The sequence below is a fragment of the Leuresthes tenuis genome, unplaced genomic scaffold (assembly GCF_036924035.1).
Source record: "Leuresthes tenuis unplaced genomic scaffold, fLeuTen1.0.hap1 SCAF_20, whole genome shotgun sequence".
In the NCBI taxonomy this organism is placed as follows: Eukaryota; Metazoa; Chordata; class Actinopteri; order Atheriniformes; family Atherinopsidae; genus Leuresthes; species Leuresthes tenuis.
The window spans coordinates 10150912-10176813 of record NW_027325374.1 but is presented as its reverse complement, the minus strand read 5'-3'; the positions used below and the strand labels follow the sequence as shown (position 1 = coordinate 10176813).

The following is a 25902-nucleotide window of genomic DNA, read 5'->3' as shown; positions in this document are numbered from 1 at the left end:
CTGGCTACAGCTGGCCACATTTCAGCTCCAATTGTGGAGGGAAATGTGTCAGCATAACAGTAAATGGAGGCTGTTTTGGAAAGTGTGTGTGTGTTCGGGGGGGGGGGGCTACATGTTCTGCATTATCATTATGCTTCATGCAATCTGTATCAAAACCCTGGGTGAGAAAGACAAAAAGGGAACACTTGCATAACGAAGGAGCCTGATGTTACCCTGCAGAATTAGACCTCTTTAAACCCCCCCCTCCCTTTCCTCCCTGGTCCTCCCTCTTTCTGTCTTTGACTCTCCCTCTGTTCTCCTCCCTCCCCACTCCCTCTCAGTCACAGGGACGGGATTGTTCCGCTGAGGCTTGGCAGAGGCTGCGGATGGGAAAAGTGCAGGGGAGGCAGCTAACACTTCCTGCCTCCCTGAATCAGAGAGAGTTAACCTTCACCGAGGGCACAATGGCTCCTCGTTAGTGAAACCACCCCACATGCAGGCAGCCTGTCACCAGCCATGTTCCTGTTCTCTGACCCCTTTTTGTGTCTCTCTGTCCTCTCTTGGACTTCACGTACAACCACAGCTGCATGTCAGATGTGCACAAAGAGAAGTTACACTGTATAGCTGTATATTTGAGGACACAAGAACAATGCGGATTTAACAGAAAAACATGCTGCTTTATCCAATCTTGCCTATTAAAGACCTTCAGTTACATGTGCAAAAAAGGAATGCAATGATTTTCCACATCAAAGTATGTTTGTAAATCTTAGGGAGCATTAATGCATATGTGAAAAAGTTGCACAAAATCTTTTAAAGGGGAACTCCGACATTTCTAAACCTAGACCTTATTCCTGGCATGAAATACATTTAGCTACTCAACGAGAACAGTTTGGCGAAAGTCGGCGTCCTTCGTTAGGTATTTAAATAACTCGCGATCGGCGTATATCCATAAAACGGAGTGAACGGGGCAAAGACGAAGCAGCCCCTAAATAAGGCATTATCTGTCTTTATTTCACCAATACTTTAAGACGAATGACCGAACGCGTACTATTGCTCTGTTAGTACAAAGCTACTGTTATGTGGCTACTTGCAGCTATAGGAGAGCTAACGGAGGGAATTCTACACACACCTCTACTGGGACGACCTGTTCACTCCGTTATATGGATATACGCCGATCGCAAATTATCTAAATAGCTTCTGAAGGACACCGACTTTCGCAAAACTGTTCTTGGTGAGTAGATAAACGTATTTCATGCCAGAAATAAGGTCTAGGTTTAAAAATACCGGAGTTCCCCTTTAAGTCTGCAGGGGAAGCTGAGAGAAATATGACACACAGCCTTAAACTAGATAACTTGGAGCTGCATCAGTTGGGGATAAAGTTTGAAAATTAAAAAAATCTGTAGGTGTAAAGTTAGAAAAACGTTTCCGCTCCTCATCTCTGTTTGAGGCTTGCGGCTTAAAATTATATCAGTTGCTACTAGCATCACTTAGTAGTGTATTAATATGAAATCACAGCAGTAAAGTTGCATTATGGGAAATGAATGCTGGGTAATCTTAACAAATAGAGTTGAATTAAAATGTAAACTGTGTATCATGAGTCTACTACTACTGGTATTCTTGCTCCAGGTGGGTTGTACAAGAGGATGACTTATGAGAGTTCTACATTAATGAAATTGATGCATTTGTAATATATTGAGGTGCAGATTGGCCAACTTAACTTAAGTTAAAGTTTAAGTTAACTTAATTTATTCTGCATATTCAAAAGAGTAGATGCACATTTAAGCTAAGACCACAATCAAATACCAAATTCAAAGGGTAAAAAAGCTGGGTTATTAACTTTCCAACCATTTATTTAAGTTAGTTCATTCACTGAGAATTTGCTTGAGAGTATTGGATATGCTGTAATTGAGTCATAGCCACTCTAGATAAAAGAGTGGGATGAAAAGAAACACTCCACTGTACGTCATACAGGAAGTCAAAGTGACACATTACAGAGCAACCACAGCACAAACAAGCATGACATCACCCAACTACTACTACAAAGAGGTGGATTCATGCTGGCAAATGAGATGGTGATAAGTCGTACAAAAAAATCCAAGAGCCATAGAGATGACAGGGAACAAAGCCAAATTTGCTAAATTTTTTGTTACAAAATCCTTTAAACAGAAAAGAAGGAATATAGTAGCAGCAATTGACTTTGGTCTTGCTTGCCTCTCATTTTCACTGACCAAAAAATTGCATGAGAAAGGCTAGCCTAAGAGAAAATAAAGCATTGATTTTGCACACTGGCCTCTCTACGCCAGAGGACTCCAATCAATAGGCTCAAGTAATACTCTGCACAAGTTTAATGGTTGAGCTGTACAGAGACAGACAAGTTCTTTGTCTGGAAATTATTCCTTTTTTTTTCTTTCTCTTTATTGCACCACAACAAAACAAAAGCAACCAAATCTGTTTAAAGAGACAGCTCTGGCCAAGAGGACGAGGTTGTTGGAACGATGGTGCAGGCAGATGATTGTGCAGTGAAGGGTTCATCTAAATCAATGGAGGAAGTTACACATGTTAGCCACTTTGTAGGATCATCAGTAAAGGAAACCGAGGGAGAGAAGAGATGGGAGTTGGGGGTGGAGGTCAGGCCATCAGGAGAAAGGGTCATGTTGCGGACCAGCAGCTGACCAGATATGACCTTCTGTTGAAGTCCTGACCTTTGACACTGAACACCATCAAGGCTGGAGGAACAGACATAGTCACTCTCCATGAATGGAAACCAAGGAAAAATATGAATCAGACTTATCAAAGCAGCATCTGAAAACTACTAACTGCTGGCTATGCAAGTGATCGCGCCCCTTTTGACACCGTGAATGACTCCACTAATGAGGCAACGACTGAGCATGTCGGGAATTTGAGGCAGCGAAAAAACCCTTTCCTCCTCTTTCATTCCCTGATTGCTCTCTTTTCCTTTTATGGTGCCTCCAAAGTTAGAGAAAAACTCCTCAACCACCTGTAAAATGTTAAAAAGCATTGACCCACAGATTTGAACACTCATTACTCTTTTTAAAGTGGAGAATTCTATGAGATCCCTTGTCTCAGATGTTTCCCTCTGTGCTGACCAAGTGGTATATCAAGTTCAGGAAATTAGCTAGTTCCTGTTGCCGAAGAGAAAAAGAGCCAAGACAGTTCAGTGTCAATGCAACACAGTTTTTACTATGTTTTTACATAATGATGAAAGACACACAGCCTCAAAGCTCATACATGCTTGTGTACTAGGTCAAGAAACTACTTAAGCACGCTTCCACAAATATTAAGGGGGAAATAAAATCCAAATAAAAAAACAACTTTTTACAACACAACCCACTGCATCTTGGGCAAGTGAACACAGAATTGTTGTTGATCATCCCAGCACCTTAAAAACATATGGAGATTTACTCAGGGTAGTTGTGTGCCAATAATATGGCCATTAGGTCATTTAATATCCTCTGGATAAATTGCTTTCAAACCCATGAGATGCAACTGCCGTCTACACATCAGGATCCAATCAAAGGTCCCTCCTAGTTATGGCACAGATTCTACCAGGTTCGAAGCAGCAACATGTCCCCAGGGAACTAGAGAAAGGCCAAATAAATCAAAGACAATCCGCAACTTCCTGCCCGCTATCGGTGCACAGCATCTAAACAGGACCAGTTCTGGAGCGTGATGGGGTTTGTCCCTTTAACAAAGCTTAACACATGTAGGATTATGCAAGCTGACTGAATGGGGGGGGACTGAATGACAGCACCACCACCAGCCTGAGGTTTGGCATGTCACCCCCCCCGTCCCCATCTCAATCACAACCCAGACACACAGTGTGGTTGTAGCATTGGTTGAAACACTAACCCTGCTGTTTCCATTGCACTCTTCAAACAGACAACTGGCTTTGCAGCATGTGGCACAAAGTGCTCTCTCAAATGTGAATAAAAGCAAGCACACACAAAGACACAAAAATAAGTTAATGTAATCAAATGCAAGTTGTTTATAGAATTTTTCATGGAAAATTCAGGACACTTGCTAAAAAACTGGCCAACTGGGCTCCAGAGGGGCTCGAATATGCGCAGTGTCTGTTCTAGCTCTGTTGACCGACGGGCGTTGAGGTGGGCCCACGCATGCAGCAACTGAAATTAGGTTAGGAGAAGGCATTTGTCTTTTGTGGAGGGAGGGTGAGGAAAAAAAAACAAAAAAAAAACATCGGAGGCTAAAGAGGCCAGATTGAGCAGGAAGGCTGTAAAGGGGAAGGAGTTCATGCAGACTAACATCTGTGATATTTCTTCACTTCATACTCGCTCTCCCATCCCCCTTGCCTTGGGTGTGCCAAATGCTGAGGTGGGGCTTACAAAAACAGCAAGGAGTGAGGGTATTTTCTGGTGAGCACAAGTGTTATGAATGCTGCTTCCAATGATGGCCACGTGCCCATTCAACTTTATGGACATCCAACTTTCTTTTAGAAAATGAATAAACAGAATTTGCTATGCTGCTGCTATCAAAGTCAATGAAATTGTGGATTAGACCATGAGGTCCTTAAATATCTTCATTATAATCTCCAATCAAATGCTAGGAGGATACATAAATCTGAGAGTGTGTACAAGTCACTATTGTACTATCAAAAAAAAAAAAAAGAAAAAGAAAAGACCTTAATATTAAGTTCATCTTGTCAACTTGTTTAAAAACTGAAAGATTTATTTTCTGTGTACTTTGAAGTCAGCAAGCTCAGAAAATAGGCTTGTGGATCTGTTCAAACAAGCAAGTTCAATGTATCACTCAGCAACAGTTTTCCACAAGAAAAAACATCATTTAACATGTAATTATACTTGATATTTTCAGGTGATTATGTGGTGAAGAGATTCTTCTTTTCAAGTTTAGGCTGCATTGTCACAGTAATCGCAAGGAGTAGGCAAGACAAAATAGAGAACTGAAATGAAAGCTTTTTTATATTGTGACCTCATAATTGTTTTAGGCAACTATAACAAGAAAAAAAAAACTTGCTAAGAACTGGACAGCTAAGAACTGGTGAGGAATCATGCTGAAATGAAATTTTTTGGATGTAAGGAGGCCCTTTAATGATAAACACAATCACATTTGATAAAACACAATGCAAGAACAAAACTGTTGTCGAGAGTAGTAAAGAGCTCTTTGTGTTTGCTCCATTATGGATGCTAATGTGCTAACTAGCATAGCGTGCTAATAGTTCATCCTGATCAGGTAGGGTAAAGCCTGACTTCATTGCTCTGGTTCTTTATCTGACTTTCCTCCCTGGGAAATACACAACCACAAAATGCCTGAGCTTGCTTGGACAGATATTTATACCTTCTCGGGCTTGCCGCACTTCACCTTAGATACATTACATGCAAAGATGTACACAAACACAAAGCACCTTTGTGCTCTTATCCAATTCTATCTAATAAAAGCAGTCTAATAGTTTTTCATCTCTTTCTTTTTCTTTTTTTTTTTCTTGTGGAGACAAGAGGTGATGGTTGTGCGAACAAGGAGAATTGCAAACCTTAGATTTACATCAAAGTACATGCAAAACTTCTTTGATCTTAAAATAATTTCCCAATTTGGGATGAGAGAAGTATTATTCATCCTTTTTCTACACCCGTTTAATCCATTTCAGGGTCACAAAGGGGCCTATCCCAGCTGCCATTGGGTGAAAGGCAGGGTACACCCTGCCAGTCTATCGCAATGCCAACACAGAGACATACAAGACAAACAACCATGCACACTCACTTCTAAGGTCAGTTTTTGAATCACCAATTAACCTAACATGTCTTTGGATGTTGTACCAAGAGAGAAACCACACAGTTGTGCAGCCCAACTTTTATTGTATGCGATTCAATTTTATTATATATTTCTTTGCTCTAAAAATTCACTTAAAATTCAGTTTCAAGATTGCATTTCAGCTCCTCATGTTGATAGTTTTGCTTTCTTGCATCATTTTAAAAGTTTTTGGGCAATATTTCATCGTCAGTTATCAGCAGTACATTCACAGTTGAGTTGAGCTACAGCCATAGCTTGACCTGCTCATTTGATTGGACCGTCATCTTTGTAAAAATATAAATGAGCAGGAACAGATACGCGTTATTGACTGAAATATGTCTGATGCCACAGTGCCGTTGACTCTGTCAGAATAAGTTCAACACATTCTATTGTAATTGTAATTCTAATGTATGTAAACATGTGCATAGCGTCCCATGTAATATCATCAAGTTTATACATATGTCGTTTTCGTAATGTTTTGAGATGCAGGGCAGGCTTCAAAGTACAATCAGTAAAATAATCTTGTCCACAAGAAGCAGCAAAGTGACAAAATATATTCAGTGCACAATTATTCAAAAAAGAGAAAAGTGGTTAATTCTTACATTTTAGAGGCTGGACCATTGGACTTAATTAAGTGTTAACAGAAGCGTTAAAGATTAATTCTCTGTTGATTGACAAATCATTTCGAGGCTACTAATTTGGGGCTAAAGAGACTGTCAGCTTCTGGCTAATGTTTGTTTCTGAATGACCCCATACCCAAACTGAAGGAGGAGAGTTTCAGGAGGGTGTTGCACCACTACGGGGCTGAAAAACCGCTGCTGCCACCTTGTTCTCATGTCTGGAAACATCATTTGTCTGCTGGCTCAGATGGTGCCTCCTGTCTCCAAAATGAGACCACCCCTCCTCTACCTCCATGTAAGCTCCTCTACCCCTCCCCCCACAACAGGGCCAACCACACAGGGGGGTTGAATTTAATAAAGGCTCCCTCAGCCACATGCTAAAAAGGTATGCAAATGTGCAGGTCCTTCTGTTTTCTGATGTGCCTCCCCCCTCCGCTCCCCCCACACACAATCCAACTGACTGCTCTTCTCTTCGAGCCAAAGCCAAACACAGAGGGAGAGTTTGGGTATTTGTTTTTCAGAGGATTGGATTATTTTGTTAGGACTGCTCCTGGGTATTTGATCTGAAAAGCTATTACGATGACTGCGATTAAAATTAATTACATTACCAGCAACAGGAATAGTGAAAGCGGTCCTCGATGTACTTCCTTGTAGAGAGAGGAATCATAACACAGACACACATCCAATAATTCCTCAAGAGAGGTGCGGGTGAAATTAATAGTGCCACAAAATTGCTAACCTCAAGGCCATCGCTAATAAATAAAATAATAAAAATTAAAAGCCCTGGCATATGTGTGCTGTAAAAACCAAAAACAATATTGACTTCTCCAGCCTTCAGCTCCTCCTCCCACATATCAGTGATCCCTATCTAATACAAAGGGCTCAGCCTTTGCGTGGCTACCAAGATGACCCGTGTTCATGAGGAGGTGAGAGCTGATCATTTTGTTCCGACGTAGTGAGCCGTGACAGGCAGCAGTGCGGGAAGGAGGTTGGGGGCAGGGGCGCGGTGGGGGAAAGGGAGGAGAGGAAGGCCACAGAGGGACCCATCAGAAGCAGCAGAGAGCCAAGCCAGACTGGGGACCAGCCTTTCCTGCTGCTTCCTTCCCGTGCTCTTGGCCAGCTGAGCAATCAGGTCACCTCTCTTTCCCGTGTCGCTTCTGGTCAATTGTTCTCCTCTCTCTATTTCCCTCCTTCTCTCCCTCCATCTCCTCGCTGTGCCACAGCCTGCAGCTGTTGCGGCTGATGTCATTTTTTGATAGGATTTTGTCTGTGCCTGCTTGTTGGTTGCTGCCTATCTGCCTAAACAAATGCAAACATGGTGAGGGCTCATTTAAACAGGCACATGCTGAGAGCATGAGGATCTTTCATGTGGGACACATGGAGGCAAGGCGGAGCCATTGCAGGGCTGCTGTCATGCAAACCCGAGATGATATGCAAAATCTGATTCGTTCTTTGGAGTTCTTCCGGATATCATTATGAAAAGATGCTCCCTTAACTATGCAACAGCACAAGAACACACCAGGGAACACAGCCACTTTGAAAATAAGATCTCCATTCACACGAGTACACTCCTGGTGTTTATTCTTCAGCCACACTAGAAAAGACTGAAAAAGAGAGGAGAGAGTACACAAGCATGCCCTTATGACCTCGTACAACCTTCACCAAGTGTAGCTAGTTCTTCAAGCAAAACAACAGCTTGCACTGTAAGCAGAGCTGAATCTATACTGAGTTACATTTACAAAGCAATATCAAGGCCTCATCCTTAGGGTGCTTGAGGAAAATCCACTGCAGAAACTAATGCAGTGCTTGCTCCAAGCTATGAGGAGAGACAGAGACAGGGAGTTGTGATGATGCTAGCTGACAGTTAATTCCCAGCTTTGATTCACCCCAGCATGGTCATGAAGAAAACTCCCTTTGTACACGTGTTCCAGGAGAGCATTCTGGCTGGAGACTTAATGTCGGAGACAGATTAAATCATGTCTTGGCTTGTTCAAAGACCACGAATATTTACATTATTGGCTCAAATGGCATCCAAATGAGTACATCATACCCTCATCGAGGACAGAACAGGGCATGCCTGCAGGTTTGGCACATTCTAGCCGTATAAAGAGAGATGAACATGATATTCAAACTCTTTCAGGTAATGGATCCTAAATTGAGCAATCTCTAAAAGATTGAATATACTCTGTAAACAACAATCTGTGAAAACTGAGAAAGGGATAAACAGTCTGTCTGAATATGTAGCAATATGTCGCTACTGTTTCCTGACCTTGAAATAGCTGCCACTTATAAAAAGCTGTTTTGGTATGAGAGACACCGATTATAGCCCATTTCTAGGCCAGCACATAATCAGTGTCCAAGTTCCAAATCAATGACCTACTTCTGAGCACACACACACATAACTACTGCACTTACGCTGCGAGGCAGACTCTCTTTTTACAGCTTAATGTGGAGAAAGACGGAAAATCACATCAAGCCAGCACTTTTGTTTTGATCTGAAAATTTATCTCAGTGTAGATATTTACAGACCCAAATGAGGGCAACATGATTTCATAACAGCAGGCAGAGCAGCAAAGGCCCACCGCAGAGCTGCCTGTGTTATTTTGACACTGCCAGGCAGTGAGGGGGGCATTGGGGTCACCATCGCCAGTGATTTACCAATGAGAGTGGCTCAGATTTGACCTGGATAAAGTGCAGAAACAGTAGGCATTGACTTCAGCCTTCCGCGATGTGAAGAAATGTGAGCAGTAGCCTGGTTGGTGAGGTCAGGACTGCACGGAGCACAACCCCTGCATGGTGATTCTTAATGCAGGGTGGGCTATTTGCAGAGACAGGGTGGGCTATTTCCCCAGCTCGTCTCTACCACCCCTTCCAGCAGATCCACTGCCACACAGCTTCACGTTCACCAAGCAGTCATGCAGACAGATGGAGACTTTTCAGAGCATCCAGCTCTGACCTCCATAGCCAGCAAAACACATCTTCTGACTGTACATTTTAAATTAGATCTCATTTGACCTGTGGTTATAAACATTCAACATGAGGGACAGAAGGCAGACATAAATGAGCTGTCCATACATACACATGCTGCTGTCATGTGGAACCACCCAAGACAGACATTGGGCTGATGACAATTTCAGACCGGCAGCAATGGTTTAACGAATGGAGGACATATGGTTACAAGGGCTTTCTTTTTCTGTTCTAAGGCTTCTGTTCTCAGGCTTCTCCAAGCAACGACTCACCAAAATGACTCGTTGCACATTGTACATGTCCTCACTTCACTCACTTGTCCATGAGTGCAATGAAAGAGATGTTAGCTGCTTTAACTTGTATTTGCGTCCACAAAGACTGTCCACAGTACTCCTTTCACACGAAATGCATTTCAATGTTCAGCCTAAGCTAATACCAGGCCTCCGCAGTCTGACATAGACAAATAAAAGCAGTTTCTTCCAGAGTTACAGTCTTAGTTAAATAGTTTTGAATATATTCATCTTGGAGATGTCTGCAGCCACGAGCCTCATTGTGAACTGTTGTTGTTGGACTTCTCACAGCTGTTTGGACTCTAGAAAGTTACTTACAGTACTGGAGGCAAAATATTCAATTCCACCACACTTATGCAGTGGAAGCAATGTCAGCTGTTTCAATAAAACAAGGCTAGACGCTATTTGTACCATTTTAAATCAGCAAACTCCATGTTGCCATTTTGACATCAGATGTATACATATAGTTGCTCTTCCTTCAGGCTGTCACAGTATCTTATTTTCTCTACATGAATATCACTGCTAGAAGTGTTCATGATGATGATATTATGGGAATATCAATAGAAAACTCAGCAAGCAGACTTGTCCATCTTTGTTTCTTGATTATTTTTTTCTCCTTTTTTTTTCAAACACAGTTGATGTGTAAGGAAGGATGAAACATTTACAAATACAATTTGCATTCAAAAATGCTTTTTTAAATGTTATCAGCTGAGGTCAAATCATGATGTTATTGTGCATTTTCAGCAGGATCTTGTGATCATTGTCCCTCCTGCTGTGAGTACCAGCCACAGCAACATGGTGCTTAGTTTCACAGCAGAGGCTGTGCTTCTTTCTCTTTGCAAAGTGAAGAAGCTTCAGGCAAGTCCAGATTCAAAGACAGGACTTTCACCAGAGAACACGGAGTGTGTGTCCCTCGGACACAATTTCCCTTTTAGCATTATTTAAAGATTTAGTTTTGTTTGATTTTTCTTTTTTTCCCCCTTTTTTACATGGTTTTATTTTGAGTTGTTGATTAGTAAAAGATTAAGAGTTTTGCATTACAGACTCGAGCATCTATTACCCTTGATGATCTATATTTAATCTAAATTCACTGTTAGCTGAGAAGTCTGTACATTATTCATAAAATGCTGTCATTTTATCTGAAAGGATACCTTCCTCAGAGTTTTTAAACATACATTTTCAATACTTGGAGCACAGAGAAGTTGAATTCCATTCACTTCAACTGAATTTGGTGTCAAAACTGTACAAATATATCCAAAAAGCTCTCAGCATGGCTCCTAGAAGCATGTGACAAATTGTATTTCATTGGGTAAGCAAGACCCTTAAAAACAATTTCACATCATTTAATCTTTTTTCAGTCGCTATTCAGCAAGGTGTGACAGACATCAGAAGAATTCTGCAAGCTGAGTAAAAGCATCCACATAATTGCAGGTATGCTGCATTTACTTTGGCCTGCTGAAGCATCAGGAAGAAGCCTCAGGCTTTTAAATATTTTGACGTAACCCTTTATGTCTGTGTGTGCTGTTTGAGCATGTCGTTTCTCTTGGGAGCATTGATTCAGAGTAATGACTTTTATTAAAAAAGCTCTTTCCACAATGGACATCTTTGTCTTGTGCCATACTTGTTATCAGGTCTAGACAATACAGGGACAGAATATGAACATGCCAGCGAATAGAATAATCCTTCCCTTTGCCTCCTACATCAGGTTTTGTCACTGAATCAGGGGAAAACCCATTATGCTGAGATGATATATAAACAAATCAATTTTTCCTGTTCATGCATGGTTTCACAAAACTATTCCTCAAGCCTAGAGATACAGACACGCAATTTGTTTGCTAAGCATGGCTGCTAAGACAGAGTTTAACTATTCACCCAGGCTTTTATCACTGGAGACTAAATGAATGACTTCCTTTCTCTTGGCTAGAAAGGTTAAATGGGTATATCCTGCTGACCCTTTTCCCCAGTTCAACCATATACATGACCCTCTTTGGTTCTTGCAAGACAACTGAGCAGAGCAGTCAATTAAAGGAGCAAAAGTTCAAGCTCAAGTAAAATTAGCTAGTGTTTTATAGAGTTTGGTTCAAATAAGAGGAGCATAAAGCAGTAAAGAAACCAACTTTAAAAGCAAACTGACAAAGCAGCATAGAATTCGAGACAAGAGCATTAAGAACCACTGTCCTGCTCAGGGCATTGTAGCCAGACAAAAGACCTGAAAGCTGTGGTGAAAAACCAGAACAAATGGGGATTACAATATTTGAGGAAATAGTCTTTCAGTTGACCTACATCCCCCACAGAGACTCTAAATTATAATCCCAGCATACATGTTAAGCTATTGAATTTTTAGATTCTGTATCAACACCATGAAATTATGTTAGATGGCAACTAAATGGGTAAAAAGGGAGATTAGTGGTTGGAGATACTAACAGCGCTTAATGCAAGAGGAGGTCGAAACATGGGCTAATGGCTCAGAATTTTTTTTTTTGTTTGTTTTACTCAAAACTTGGCAGCTTTAGATCCAATCACCTGCATTCATACTAAGTGTATTATCACTCTATACGGCACACAACTAAAAAACACAAGTAATAATCCAAATTAAGTAAGACTGTAAGCCACATAAAATCATTCTTTACCATTTAACAGCAGCCTCTAAGGTTTTGATTTGACTATTCATTGAACCCTGCACTTTAACACTCCAAATCAATTAGTGGAGCAATGCAGTGTGCATGTACACACACACACACACACACACTTGAACTGGTTAAGTCGAGTAATGATTTAATGCACAGACATTGGTTAGCACAGCCATAATCATACACCCATTACAGTGACTTTGGTGTAACTGCTAAATATATGCTTTTAGTTTCATAAAAAGTGGATGAACGGTTGTAGCTTCAACCTTTGGGTGCACATTTTAAAGTTTTAGTCCACCTTTGGAATATCTATTGTAAAAAAAAATTACAAGATGAGTCTAATTGGCAACAAATTGGAAGCAGATTGTCCATGTAAAACAATAACAAATGTGAGATACAGAGTCCTGAGTCCTTAAAACATGCAGACATGCAAGCTTAAGTAAGTGATGATCTATGAATATTTGCTTTTAAGTAACAATTTCAGTACCATTACAAGCTTCAACTAATAAACTTTAATTGCTGCTCTGAACTGTAGTCCGTTCTGCCTCATTTCATGTTTTAGTTTTACTTGATTTCTGCCCTCAATGACACGTACGTTGTTTTTCAAATATACATCATCGTTACATTGTTATTATCGTAGCTTGAAATTGTGCGTGCGTGTGTGAGTGTGTATATGTAAGTATGCGTGTGTGACAGAGAGAAAAAGAAAGGGAGACAGGGAGAGTATGTTTACGAAGCCCCAGGAAATACCAGGACAGACGCTGACTCTCCCGCTCTCCCAGCCCATGTGACTGGAAACACACAGGCCAGATTGTTTGCATGTTTGCTTGCGGGCTGCGATAAGAACATTTGGGTAGAAAGAGAAATATCAAAGAACAGCTCAACATCAGAATGTGGCCTGCCAGTGGAGGTGAGGTCCTGTTTGGCTGCTTATCTCCTGCTAAACTTTTGTTTTTGAGCAATCAGCCATCCTGATCATTTACATGATGACTCTTGTGTTTGCGTCCCCCATAGCGTAGCGCAACCAGCCTCCATTGGCTTCCTGCTCTCATTACATTAGCATAATGCAGATGCAACTAGAGTCAGTAACCTTGCTGGTGCTCAGCACTATTTACAGCGGTTTACACACAAAAGCTGTGAGAGCTGCAATCCTTGACAGTTTTTCTTTTGCTGCATGCCTCTAATACATCAGAGCACCATATGCATCTATTACACACTGTTTATAATATTAATCTAAATAGTAAAAATTGAAAAAATGCTAAATTGCCCAATTACTGCCGCAAAAGCTGACTATCCTGGATTAAGAACACAGAGGAGTATTTGGAAAAAGATGTTTGTCTTTTGTGTCTTTTCTGCTTTGATCTCACATCACAATAAATCTCTCACATAGACGCCATCATGGATGTCATTAAACATGGTGTCCAGTAAAAGGTGCAAGCAGCCAGTCTGAATAATTGATTCCTCCAGTTCATGCTGGGGGGACTCCTCTGATCACAGCTCAGCCTGGTAACACACTCTGATATGATTGGCTAAAGCAAGGTCAGTGTCTTGAGAGACCTTGCTCTAATATCCAGCAGCAATTAGTGGCTGCTGCACGGGTGTTGCACATGTTATTACATGATAGGGGAGCGGGAGTGACCGCAGGTAGAGATTTAATGCTGTGTTTCTGTACGCTGTTTCTGTCAGACAGAGGTGATCACATGAAGGAATAGGAAAGAGATTAAAAAAAGAAAAAGGGTTACAAAACACAGATATAAAACATACAATGCTGGAGGAGCATACAGGTCTACCATTATCTTTTATCTTTACATCTATAAATGTCAGTGTTTCCATATATAGCCATTTTCAGACAGATGGTGGGTCAAAGAAAAAAAAACAACAACAACAACCCGTCCCCCCCACTGCACTAACATGAGATTGACTTATCAACATGCAGCGTAGTGTAATGAGGTGCCACACTGGTAGAATATATTTTAGGCTGAACAGTGTTCAGAAAATAATGACGCACTAACACAGCACTGCAGTTCTTACAAGGTGTATAGGTCAAAGCAGCTTTCAGTGTCCATCGCCATGATTTCCTGAGTCTTTATTCATTCTCTCATTATCCTTTTCTTTTAACAGATAGTGTCGATGCACTTGTGACATGTTGAGACAGTCTTTCCAAGACCCCTTGATGTTTAATTAAAGTTATTAAATTTGAAGCCAGAAAAAAAGAAGGGGGGGTTTGGCCCTAACCAAGTTCTTTTGATGCCTTAACTTAACCACAAAATCTGAGAACAAAACTTTAAAAACAAGACTCACACATTGACCTGAGCCACAATCTAAAGGAAAAAATCAGTGAAAAAACAAGGGGGACACACTAGACTCAAACCCCAACCCCCAAGGGGAAAGTCCTGCATTCATGCTGCTAAAATGCTTCAAACTACTGTTGTTTTTTAATTTTTTATTGTTTGTTTATTTCTCCCTGATTTTATTAAGTACATTATCTGCGAAGCACTTCATAATGTGATTTTTGCACTCAACTCGGGGTTCAAATATTATTTTCACCAAAAGATTATAAAACCTTGTCCACTTGTTAACTAATAAGACTTGAAACCTTGTGCAATTTGGTGGTGGTGGTGTTTGGTGCATGTCAGGTGGGAAGAAGTTACAAGAATGACTTGCTGTTCACATCCTCTCTTGGGCAAGACACGTTACGTGAGGGAAACCGACCACTCGTACGCCTAAAAGTATGACAGAAAAGAGTAGTGTCTTCATCTAGGCATAGAGGCAACAAAGGAGTCAAACAAAAAGTTCAAATAAAATGGACAGTGAAAAAGCTTGCGTCAACTGCCCATGAGTCAATCCTTTGTGAGACATACAGCGCACAAGTCGAGTTCCCAGTGAATCAGAGCAGTCAGCTGCCATCCACCACCTCAAGGCACAGGGCCAGTCTAGCACAGGACTGCAGACATGTGACCAGCTGTCTCGCACAACCACAGTTATGGCATTGAGACAGAGACGTGGACAATGAGCTCCCAGATAGCGCTCTCCGATGTATAACCTTAAAAAAAATGTTTGAGCAGGTTCTCTGTTTGTTCAGCTCAGATAGATAATATACTGCAGTGGCATAGGGAGCGAGGTAGCAGGTGTTTGTAAATCTATAGATAACTGTGACTTGTGATTTACAGTGTGCTGTCAGGAGGGTGCAGTGACATCAATACTGCAGCAGGAGTTTGTCTGAGGCCTTGCTGAGGACACCAAAATATCTCTTCATTTCTTCCCTCCATTCTACATACAGCGATGGATGACTCTACACGTGCAGCTGTCTAAATATTACTTCTCGCTTTTACTCTTCTTCATCTTGCCATTCCTCTGGTCCCCTCTCGCCTTTTCTGTCCCCCAGTAAGCTTGCGGCTACAAGATGGTGTTTAGGAGGGACAAATGTTAAACCAGTGCAACTGGGGATGTCCACATTTGGCACGCTGTCATCACATCGATAGTTCCAAGTAGATCCGTCAAGGGCTGGGAATAGCTCATCTTCTGCTGTCCAGCTTTCAGCTATAACCAGCCACTTACTCGTGGCCCTAATTATCTTGCAGCTCACCAGATTTAGATTATTCAAAAGGTAACTAATATTTTCTCATTATATCCCTGTATGCAATTTTAATGCAGCGTATAAAAAGCTAGATTAAAGAACAAACAGAGCCATTAGAAGTCCTCTGCTCTTTATTTCATTACTGGCTGAGCATGTTACTCTTATGCAAAGAGTCCCCAGGTGCATGAATGTTTTATGGCCACCCTGCTGCCTGCCTCCCTCTGCTTGGTTTCTCTTTCTCCGTCCTCCCAGAGGAAGCTCAAACTCCACTGTCAATTGCACTCACTTACAGTCTGCACTCGTCATAATCAGCCAATAATAGAGGGAGAGGCGGCATGTAAAACAGCTGTTTTGCCCAGATGACTCAATCATTCCCTCAGAACCATCGTCCTTATCATCACCTTTGATCCAAAACAAAAAAACCCACACAAAATAATAAAAAAAATAGAACCATCCAAGCTCGAAATGAATGACTATCAGCCTACTTGCTGTAAATTCCTGATTTTTTTCACAAGATCTGGCATTGAAAAAAACCCTTGATCAGGGTACATAGAGATATAACAATTAACAGTCATCACACCCACTGTAGAGCACACTTACAAAACAGTAACTCCGTAGAAAGCCTGGCTAAGTGTTTTCCTATCCCAAGTTGAACCAACAACACAAGAACAGCATCGACCTTCTCTTCTAGCTCTGTGCAAGCAAGCACACTTTCCTTCAACATGTAATAAAAGTGTTTTTCTGGGTCACGTCAGAGTGGTGGAAACAAGATGGGAATTGACATGTAAATAAGTGGATACAGCAAATTGATGAAAAAAAGACATTTCTCTACACTTCCACTCACTGAGCAACATTAGCGCTAATTTGGAGTTGTGTTTGCAAGCTCCAAATGTGGGCTCTTTTAGCTCGGGTTTTGGTCTCCACCAACTTCTAAGAGCAATTTGATGGATTCATGCTCCATGAATGTACAGCATCCGTTGAAATTGAATCTGACTGGTAGCGTGGAATGAGCTTGTAGATTTTTTAAGCTGAGAGCAGCTGTCTGTTGCAGAGAAATCTAAACCATGAGAACGATGAAACTGAGAAACTGCAGAGTTGACATAAAGGCTTGACAGTGTACACACTTAGAGTGCAATTTTTTTTTTTTTATCATCATCGTTTGTCTTTTAATTCTTGTTATTGAGGCTAAAACATAACCGTGCGAGGATTCATTTATAAAATGGAGTAAACGCAGTATACCTGTACCTGTATGCGATCACTGCACTTTGTCCTTTTTACAAGCTCAGATTCAATCAAGCCTCCACTGGCACTTGGAGAGTGATGATCACTTTGACCAAATCGGTTTTTCATTTGACAAAAATATCAATTACAGCAATTACTGCAAAAAGTTCATATCTCAAAAGCACAAGTAATTATACATGTCAAATAAGTTGATCCAAAATGGTGTACAAAAATCTGCGATCCTCCACTGCAGTACAAAGGCCCTGCAGCGCAGCCACTATCATCTTTTCATTAGCTTTATCGAGACATATTACAAATAGAACATTTAACAGAAGCTGTGTGGTTCCCAGCCAAGCTTGTTGGGTCATGGTCCAAAAAAAAAGAAGTGACAATTTGATGAGACTTCAGCCGCTGCTTTCACTGACAAAGAAATTCAATAGTAGCAAAAAGCAGAGCAAAGGTTAAAGTGGTCGCATTTAAAAAAGTAGAGGCAAGGTAGACGATTCACCAGCAGACATCTCGATACCAAGTGTTCTTAAATATATTACAGGCTGTCATTAATTAATTTGCTCGCTCATGAAGCATAGCTTATTCAGGCCATTCATCATAAGCAGGAAATTGACAAGCTATCCGTGAATGGTACGTCAGAGGGATATCAGGTTTCATTTAGAATCAAAGGAAGCAAGCACTACTTAATTTGTTTAATAGTTATCATTTTCTTTCCAGTGTCTTTCTCTGTGTGGAGCTAGGCAGATAGCTTATACAAAGACTCATGAGATGTAAAGGTTTGATTCAGCAGGATCAAACCAGAGTGGGGAAGTTAATCTCAGAGCCAAGTGTTGTTTAATGGCTTACTCCTGGTGTACGTCAACTCAGCCCCTCAGAGCGGGCTGCGGAGAACATCTGTCCTGAATACACAGACACACTGTACTGCTGCAGTCGCCCTGTCAATCAAACACACACCGACAAGTTAGCAGTGGTCACCGTCACCTCTGAGGACATGTCCCTGCAACAGGTTGAGGTGCATGTGGAAGCAAGAGTGCAGGCGTCCCTGTTTGTATGTGTCCAAGGGAAAGCGGAGATGACAGTGCATCTATTTTTAGTCAAGTACACTGAGTTCTGCTGCTGTTATGCTGCTCCGTTCCTAGGATAGGCACACGGGTCATCCGCGAAAACAAGGAAGACCAGGATGGCTCCGGCTGTGCTCTCTGGCCCTGACCCTGCAGTTCCAGCATCAGTGGGAGAGAACAACAAGAATTCTGGGTGGTGGTTAAGGAGGGCTATCCGCACTAAAAAAGATGCTTTCTTGACAGACGGTTTGTTCATCCACCCTTATTTCTCTGTGTTGACTAATGGGCTAATAATTCAACTGTCACCCAGGCACGTTATCTTGAGCTTTCTCAGGGGCATACCACCCCCACTGCCGTCTTGAAAAAGACTGCACAAACCTGCAGATATTGTGAAGAATACAAGTTCAAATTGCAGTGAAAATCCACATTACTATTAAGGTCTGAGAAAAAAAAAAAAAAAAGATAAGACAAAAGATTAATCTCCCAACGCAGTGCAAGAAGGAAACCCTGTGTTATCTCTTCATGCCCACGTACAGCTCTATACAGGGCAATCCCAAATCTGCTTCATGTCAACAATGAACCTTTGAGTCAAGGTGACACAAAAACTTTGTGTGAAATCCTTGAATCGCCTTGTTCAATTAAGCACTTGTGTAGCCCCTTTCACACACAATGTGTAATCTTGCAGCATTTAGAGTTCAACTCCGTCCTGTACTGTTCAGGCAACAGCTTAGTGGTCCGAACATATTTTTGCTATATTCACAAAACTGATGCTCTGTAGCATATGTTCAGGCCTTCCAGTAAAGCTCCAGCTTCAGGAAACACATTAGAACAGAATCATGGCACACAGTTTGTGACAGCTTCTCATTCAGATTCAGATTCAGATTCAAAGTTTCATTGTCATATCCACTGTAGAAACACGTTTCCCTGTACAATGAAAAACTTACAAATGAACAGCCAAGTTATGTACTTGTTTAACTCACTCGTACTTGACTTAACACTGGCAATGGGAGCAAGGAAATTGTGAGTGGTGGGTGTGAAACTGTTGCAAAATGTTAATTTGGCCATAGTCTTTCATTTTTCTATCAAAATGCTTCTCTGTTTCATATTCAACAAAAATCTTCTCAGTATAAGAAATAACTCTTGCAAGTGATTATTCTCCTCCTTATAGGCTTGAATGTTTTCAAACCTGAAGTTAAGTGGCAGGCTCTGCTCTCTTTGTTTGCCCGAGGAGGGGAGGTGGACATGTGTGCAGAGGCAGGGGCCCAGGGGCCCAGGGGCCAGGCCCTCTCTCCTTCCTGTTCAGTTACCAGAGGCCTCTCAGTTATCAGTTCCAGATCTCACAAGAACAGAGAGAAAGAGAGACCACTGACAGGAAGGGGATTTTTTCCTCCCCCTTTTTCCTTTACAGAAGTTAACAGAATGTGTGCACCTTCACATTTAACAGAAGAAAGCAGTTACTCATTAGGGCCTACATTGGTGCCACAGAGAAATAGACCAACCCAGCAAACTTCAGAGATCAGTGAAATAAAAGAAAAACAAGACAAGCAATTTCATGAACCCTTAAAGTAGAATTTGTATTCTAATTTCCAAAGACTAAAGAATAACAAAAGAATGAATGAAGAATGATGTTATAATACTTCTTAACTGCAGAGTTTAAAATATTGGAATATGGCCATCCTCAGATGTCGCATTTTTCATTTATACATTTTTTACTGTGGCCTTTCAAGCAAGCCTCACTTGCCCCCCACCCAACAAAAGCAGTAGTGCAAGAGAAAAGTCTGTCACTGACAGGTAGAGAACCGACTGCGAAGCTCTCATTTCATGTCCCCGTTTGTGTCACATCCCCCTCCGTTTCACTTGCTATCACTGTCTACCTCGCCTGACATTTCCACAATAATCACTTTGGTTTATCCCACTCAGCTGTGTGGCAGGCAGATGTTTGTCAGGGCACCGTATTTCTCAGCATTCACACTGCTTTAATCAAGATTAACCCCTCTTATCTAGTCAGTGAGTGCATGCGTGCGTGTGTGTGTGTCCTGGCTGTCCTAATTCCTCATCCATGGCTGTATTGTATAATACGGTGGACAAACCAATTACATTCCCTCTTCACTAGATAATTCTCACTTTTAGTGGAATGTATACTGAACAACATACTGCGTATTGTTGCTTGCTGATAAAAAGGATTGTCGTGACCTTCTGTGTGTGTGTGTGCATGCTCAGAGTGCATAGGAAACATTAGCACTTTGTTACTCACAGCCCCCCCAGGAGCTCCTGATGAAACCAACATGTCGACATTGGCCACACACAAGTGGCAGCCATCACATGTTTACCAAAGACACTTGAGGATGGCATAGGACAGCAGATGTCAGAGTAGACAAAGATGTGGTCTTTAAATCGCTGTACTGATGGTGGTGGGGGGGTGGGCTGATATCAGTTTTCACTGCTAAGCCGTTTTATTCCATCTGTGAAATATTCCAGGCAAAGCAGCATCTTTGGAATGTCCTTACAAAGCCGTGTAAATCTCGAGGGTTCAAAACAATGGCAAAAATTGGGCGCACACTCGCAAGTTATTTAGTAAGAAAATCCACCACTCCGATTCAAAGAGGTGAAATCATGTTGCTGATATTTTGTGCTGCTTTGAAAATAACACCATAATTACCACACTGAATATGTTATCAAGCCTCTGACATATTAGTCAGTCACAGAAGCTCTTAAAGTGCATTTGGATTTCCTGTTTATATGCACTTGCTTCTCCATTTTGTTCACTGGTTAACACATCAAAGAACTGTTGAAGACAGCTATCATGCAAGCTATAAGTAAGCCACCTCGTTACCTTTGTTTCTAACACAACAATAAGCGTTTTTGAACATAGGCCTACTTATATAATACACAAGATGCACTATATCATTCATAACACATAATGTGTATTCGTAGCACCTAACTGGGTCTGACAAAGCTCAAAAAAAAATTTCTACGTTGAGGAACAGCTTATATAATGACTGAGGTGGGTGAAACAGAAGTGCTAAGCTAGACCACGTTAACAAATGATGCTGCCTTGCGAGTTTGTAGGCTCTCGTATACAATACTGGAAGTCAGCTACACAAAGTGCTTGCCGGTAACATGTTATCCCATCTAGATTAGATTTGCTCTGCTTTCTGACCCGATCTACCCAACCATCAATCACAGAGGAACGACCCTACTGCTGCGTCAGCAAACGCTTCATGAACTCTGAGGTTTTGGAAAATCTGTTGTGACTACAACAAGAGGGTGACAGTCATATGGACTTTTCTCATGGGAACAGGAAACAGGACCCCGTTTCAACTCAAAATTACTTGTTTTTAGTGTTAAAAAAAAGTTGTTACATCTTGGGAAAAAGGATGCTAAGTTGGCAATATACTGGTCCTACATCTACAAAGCTGAGAACATATTAGATCTTTTACAGTAGTGTTGTCAATTTCAATAAACATGGCTTGAGAATATAGTGTTACAACAGTTTTAAAGGGTTATGTAGTTGATGTTTTTAAAGCAATCACATAATGCAGCACCTCAACATCAAAAGTTGCTACCTTGCATTCAACAACCGCGGTTCCCGCTACTAATCCAAGACTCAAGTTTAAAATTTGGGTGCACAATTCAACACAAGACATCAGCTGGGCTCTGTATATACCAACACAAATGCAAGAAAAAACTATAAAAAAAAAACAGAAGAAAAAGAAAACCCACCTTTGTTGTTTTCAGTCCTTGATTTGTCACCACGAAGGACCCCCCCACCCATTCACACAGCAGGAGAAACACTCCAGCACCTCACCTCTTCTATCCCTAAGGAAAATTAGGGGAAGACAAGAAAATATATCAATCACTGTTACATTATACATCGATCTCCAAGCACTGAAGTTTTTGACATTTGCATATTCTTTCGTGAAAAATCAAGCCCATTCAAAGTCGATCACTTCTCCCAGATTCCTTTGGGCTTTGAGTGGCTTCCATCTGTGCCAGTGACACTCTTCCTCTCTGCACAGATAAGCTCCTTCACGCTCTTGTGCCCATGAAGGACAAATCAAAAGAGCAGCCGATACTTCACATGATCAGAGCGGCATCATAAACATCCACCACCGAGCAAGTTCACTGCCATGGTACAATCACAATTCACTCCCAATTGGCAGATAAGCCTATTAAGACAGGCCATCACTGTCGCTTAGCACTTTGCCTGAGAGGCAGAGTTGTTGGCATTCAGACACTTGAAAATCATCACTTGATTTGTAAGTGAAGTGCAAAAGGTAAAGAAAGCATCAGATATAGTTCAGTTAAGCAATAAATCAGCTATAGTATAGCACTGCACTGAAACCAATAGAAACCAATATTTCTGTTTCATCAATGTGAAAAGTTACTAACATAATGACTGTTGGCTGGATTCAATACAAATGGATGAATTATCAGATAGATGAAGGGCCTCAGTGCATAAAAACTTTAAATGTGGATGGAAAAAAAAATGTCCTCTTGAATGTGAAAATCTATTATTGCCTTAAGAGAAGGTCATTATAGGGTAAGTCAAGAGTAAATCTTCCTTTCATAAAGGGAATGATTAAGATAGTGCTTACAGATAACAATTCTAGGGTAACAGAGCTCTCTTTTTGCATTTAGCTTATCTTTAAATTCTCCATTGTTCAAAGATCATTAGACTAATTCCCGTGGGGTCAAAGGAAACGTTTTAGGACAACAGCAATGGTTCTCTTCATCTCCGTCCTAAATGCTAAGTCATGAGATTTACACAGAGTTGAATTGTACGTTGAACAGAGGAATGAAAAAAAACAAACGACTGGACTTGCTGTTGCTTTGTGAATGTATGAATGTGAGCATGTAATAACTGCTTTCATTCTTTTAACTTTTTTTGTCCACAGCTCTGTAATGCTGAAGTATCATTTCCATCAGGCATCTGCATGGTGATACACATTATGTCATGCTATTTCTTTCCCTTGCCAGAACTCCTCTGGTTTCTCCTGACCTCATGCTTAGGTTGAAATTACAAGGCTAATGCTCCAAATATAAAAACTGTCTAAACAACAAGGTATGTTTTCACATTCATGGAGAGAGGGCGGTCCCTTGCGCCTTGAGCTTTTTTAATCCTCTTTCTTTATGATTGGAAGATTTTTCAAGCTGCATTTTTTCCCCTGCTGGAAGTACTGCTCTCTGAAAAGAGAAAGTGGAGGAGCGCTGGCGGCTCAATGGGTCGACAGAAAGGGGAAGAAGGAGGGGGCTGACACTGGGTGCCTCCTTTTTAAAGCCAGATTCTCCCCAGATACCTCTGTGCTATTCATCAACAGCTTTTCCAGGGCTGTGAAAAATCAATGTGCTCTGCACTGCAAACAGTTCATAATGACGGGGGATGGAGGAAAAAAAGCCCAACTGCAACAGAATTGATTTGTTTAAGTACAATAACACGGGCTCTGCGGCGCGGTGAAGAGGAGGCTCCAGCACCCAGACAAAGACTGACTGACAGTATAAAACCACAAGGAGTAATTGATAAACTGCAGGCAAAGTGCAAATCTGAAATACAGTGTCCTGTTATCTAATTAAAGGAGTTTTCTGTAAATTACCTTCTGACAGTGAAAAACACACTGAGTTGCAAGTGGGTAATCGACCCATTGGTCCACTTGAAGAGAATGTTTTCTCATTTTGAGTCATCTGTGCGTGAAAAGTACACGTGTAAGCATGAAACATTGTTTGTGTGTGTGTGTGCATGTGCAGATACAGCATGATAAGTCAGCATTTACAGATTTCATGGGTGACTGAGGAATAGAACAAACACTTTTTCCTTTGAGGCTGCCGTTTGAGTAACGTTTGGGACTGTTTTTTTTTGTTTTTTTTTTTAGTAAGATTTACTTTCGCTTAATGCTCTGTGTTTGTAGATGCTATTTTGTTAATTCTATGTCACACAAACAACTTGGGCTGGGCTCGAAAAGAACATGATTTGGGTTCAGACAGAACGTTTCAAATGGTCCCCAATGTCAAATAGAATCAAGAATCAAATACTATTGTCCTGGCTCTGGTGAGCAGTTTGTACTAAACTATGACACACTTTGGTGTGATACCATCTGAAATTGTAACTGAAATGTCAGGTATTGTGTGCAAAATGTTATCAAATGGCCTGTTTTGGTTTTTTTTTGCTCAACTCCCCCAAATGTTGATTATATCTACATACAAATTTGTTGAAAATATGGTTGCCACACATAAAAACATCATCATCACCACTCTAAAACTCAATTCAAAGCACATGCAGGTAGATTTCGATGTAGCATAAAGCTATGTCATCAAAGAGCTTTTAATATGATACCAAGCTTCTCATGTGAACAAAAACAAAACTTTCAGAGGGTGAGATTTTCCTCCTGATACTGCAAAAACCAGAAGCCTGGAGTAAATTGTGTCAAGGCAGGCAAGCACAATGAAACATTTCTCCCTGCCTCTTTTAAACCGACCACAGAGGTGCATTTATCATTGTTATTATTCCTTTAGAGAGGCCCTCCCAGGTTTAATTGGGTCCTCATGGAGTCAAAATCCCCTCTGTTGCTACAGTCACTGGAGCTGGACAGACTCATTCCTCCCAAGCCGGCAACAGTTTTACTGGAAACATCTCATTCTGCGCACAGTGGTCATGAACTTCACCGGTAAGCCAGAAGAAGAGCTATAAGACGGTTGCCACCCGCCAAGCCTGGACAATTGCCATGAGAGGGACACCTGGGAAGAAACTCTCACCTGGCTCTGGTCTAACACCATGGGCAAAGCTCTTGAAAGCCACACGGTATCCCATCCACCCAGCCAGCGCTCAGGGGCTGTTATACCCAGTGGGCGTCATTTGCATTTAAACTAGTGAATACAGTAGGATTTGAAAGCGCGTGGACATGAAGCATGTGAACAAATGGAGCAGGAAAGGGATTAAAGAGGTTTTAAGGACTCAATGAAAACAATTAGTGAAAGTGATAAAAACGCTCAGAAAAACATGCGGTGACTTTTGCATCCTTGATGATGATTATGTTGTTTGCTGTAAAAAATCAATTTAAAATTACCTTTTAAAGAAAAAAAAATCCTCTTGCAGGACCAACTGAAGCCGTTTTGAGATACGTAACATTAATGACTTCATCAGTCTGTTAAAGCGATGGCATTCAGTCATTGACACACTGGTCACTCTCTGTCAGTATTCCTCACCCTTCATTAAGACAATGACAACAGTGAGTAACCTGAAACAAGCAACCAGTCGGATTCTTCTGAACAGCTGATCATATGTAAAATCAATCCCATATGTTTGCGAGGTCTGACCTACGTATCTGTCTCAAAATGTTATGGAAAAGCAACAGTCAACGTGACACCAACACGTTCAATAGTCATCTGATTCATAGAAGCAGTGCACGTGTGAGAAGGAGTCAAGACGCAGATCTCGGCCTCATAAAAGCCATCAAACAGCGATGGGTAAAGTAAAATCAGAAATGGTAAATGCAGGACACTTTCAACAGAAAAGGCTGTTCCTTCATGATGAGGTGGGAGCGTTATGGGAGGGTGGTTTTAAACACCTAAACAAGGGATGTGCTAATCGATCAACTGATTATTGGAAATGGATGGGTTTTAAGCTCGACTGTCTCCAATCTATTCACAAATTGTTTTGTGCGCATAGCCCTGACTTATCAGAAGTTTTTTTTTCTCCATCAGTAAACACGCTAGTTGACAAAAACTAACAGATTCACAGTTTTATTCTTCAGTTTTTTTATTATCTGC

General features: G+C 41.2%; 1 protein-coding gene across 3 annotated transcripts in view; it reads right to left on the bottom strand.

Annotated features, from left to right (window-relative positions):
* LOC140278932 (zinc finger MIZ domain-containing protein 1-like) overlaps positions 1 to 25902 on the bottom strand; it is a 107689-nt gene that overhangs the window by 55438 nt on the left and 26349 nt on the right. For all 3 annotated transcript variants that reach the window (XM_072374056.1, XM_072374055.1, XM_072374057.1), the window contains exon 2: positions 21862 to 21957. The gene's annotated coding sequence lies outside the window, so the exon portion shown is untranslated. The remainder of the gene's footprint in view (positions 1 to 21861; positions 21958 to 25902) is intronic.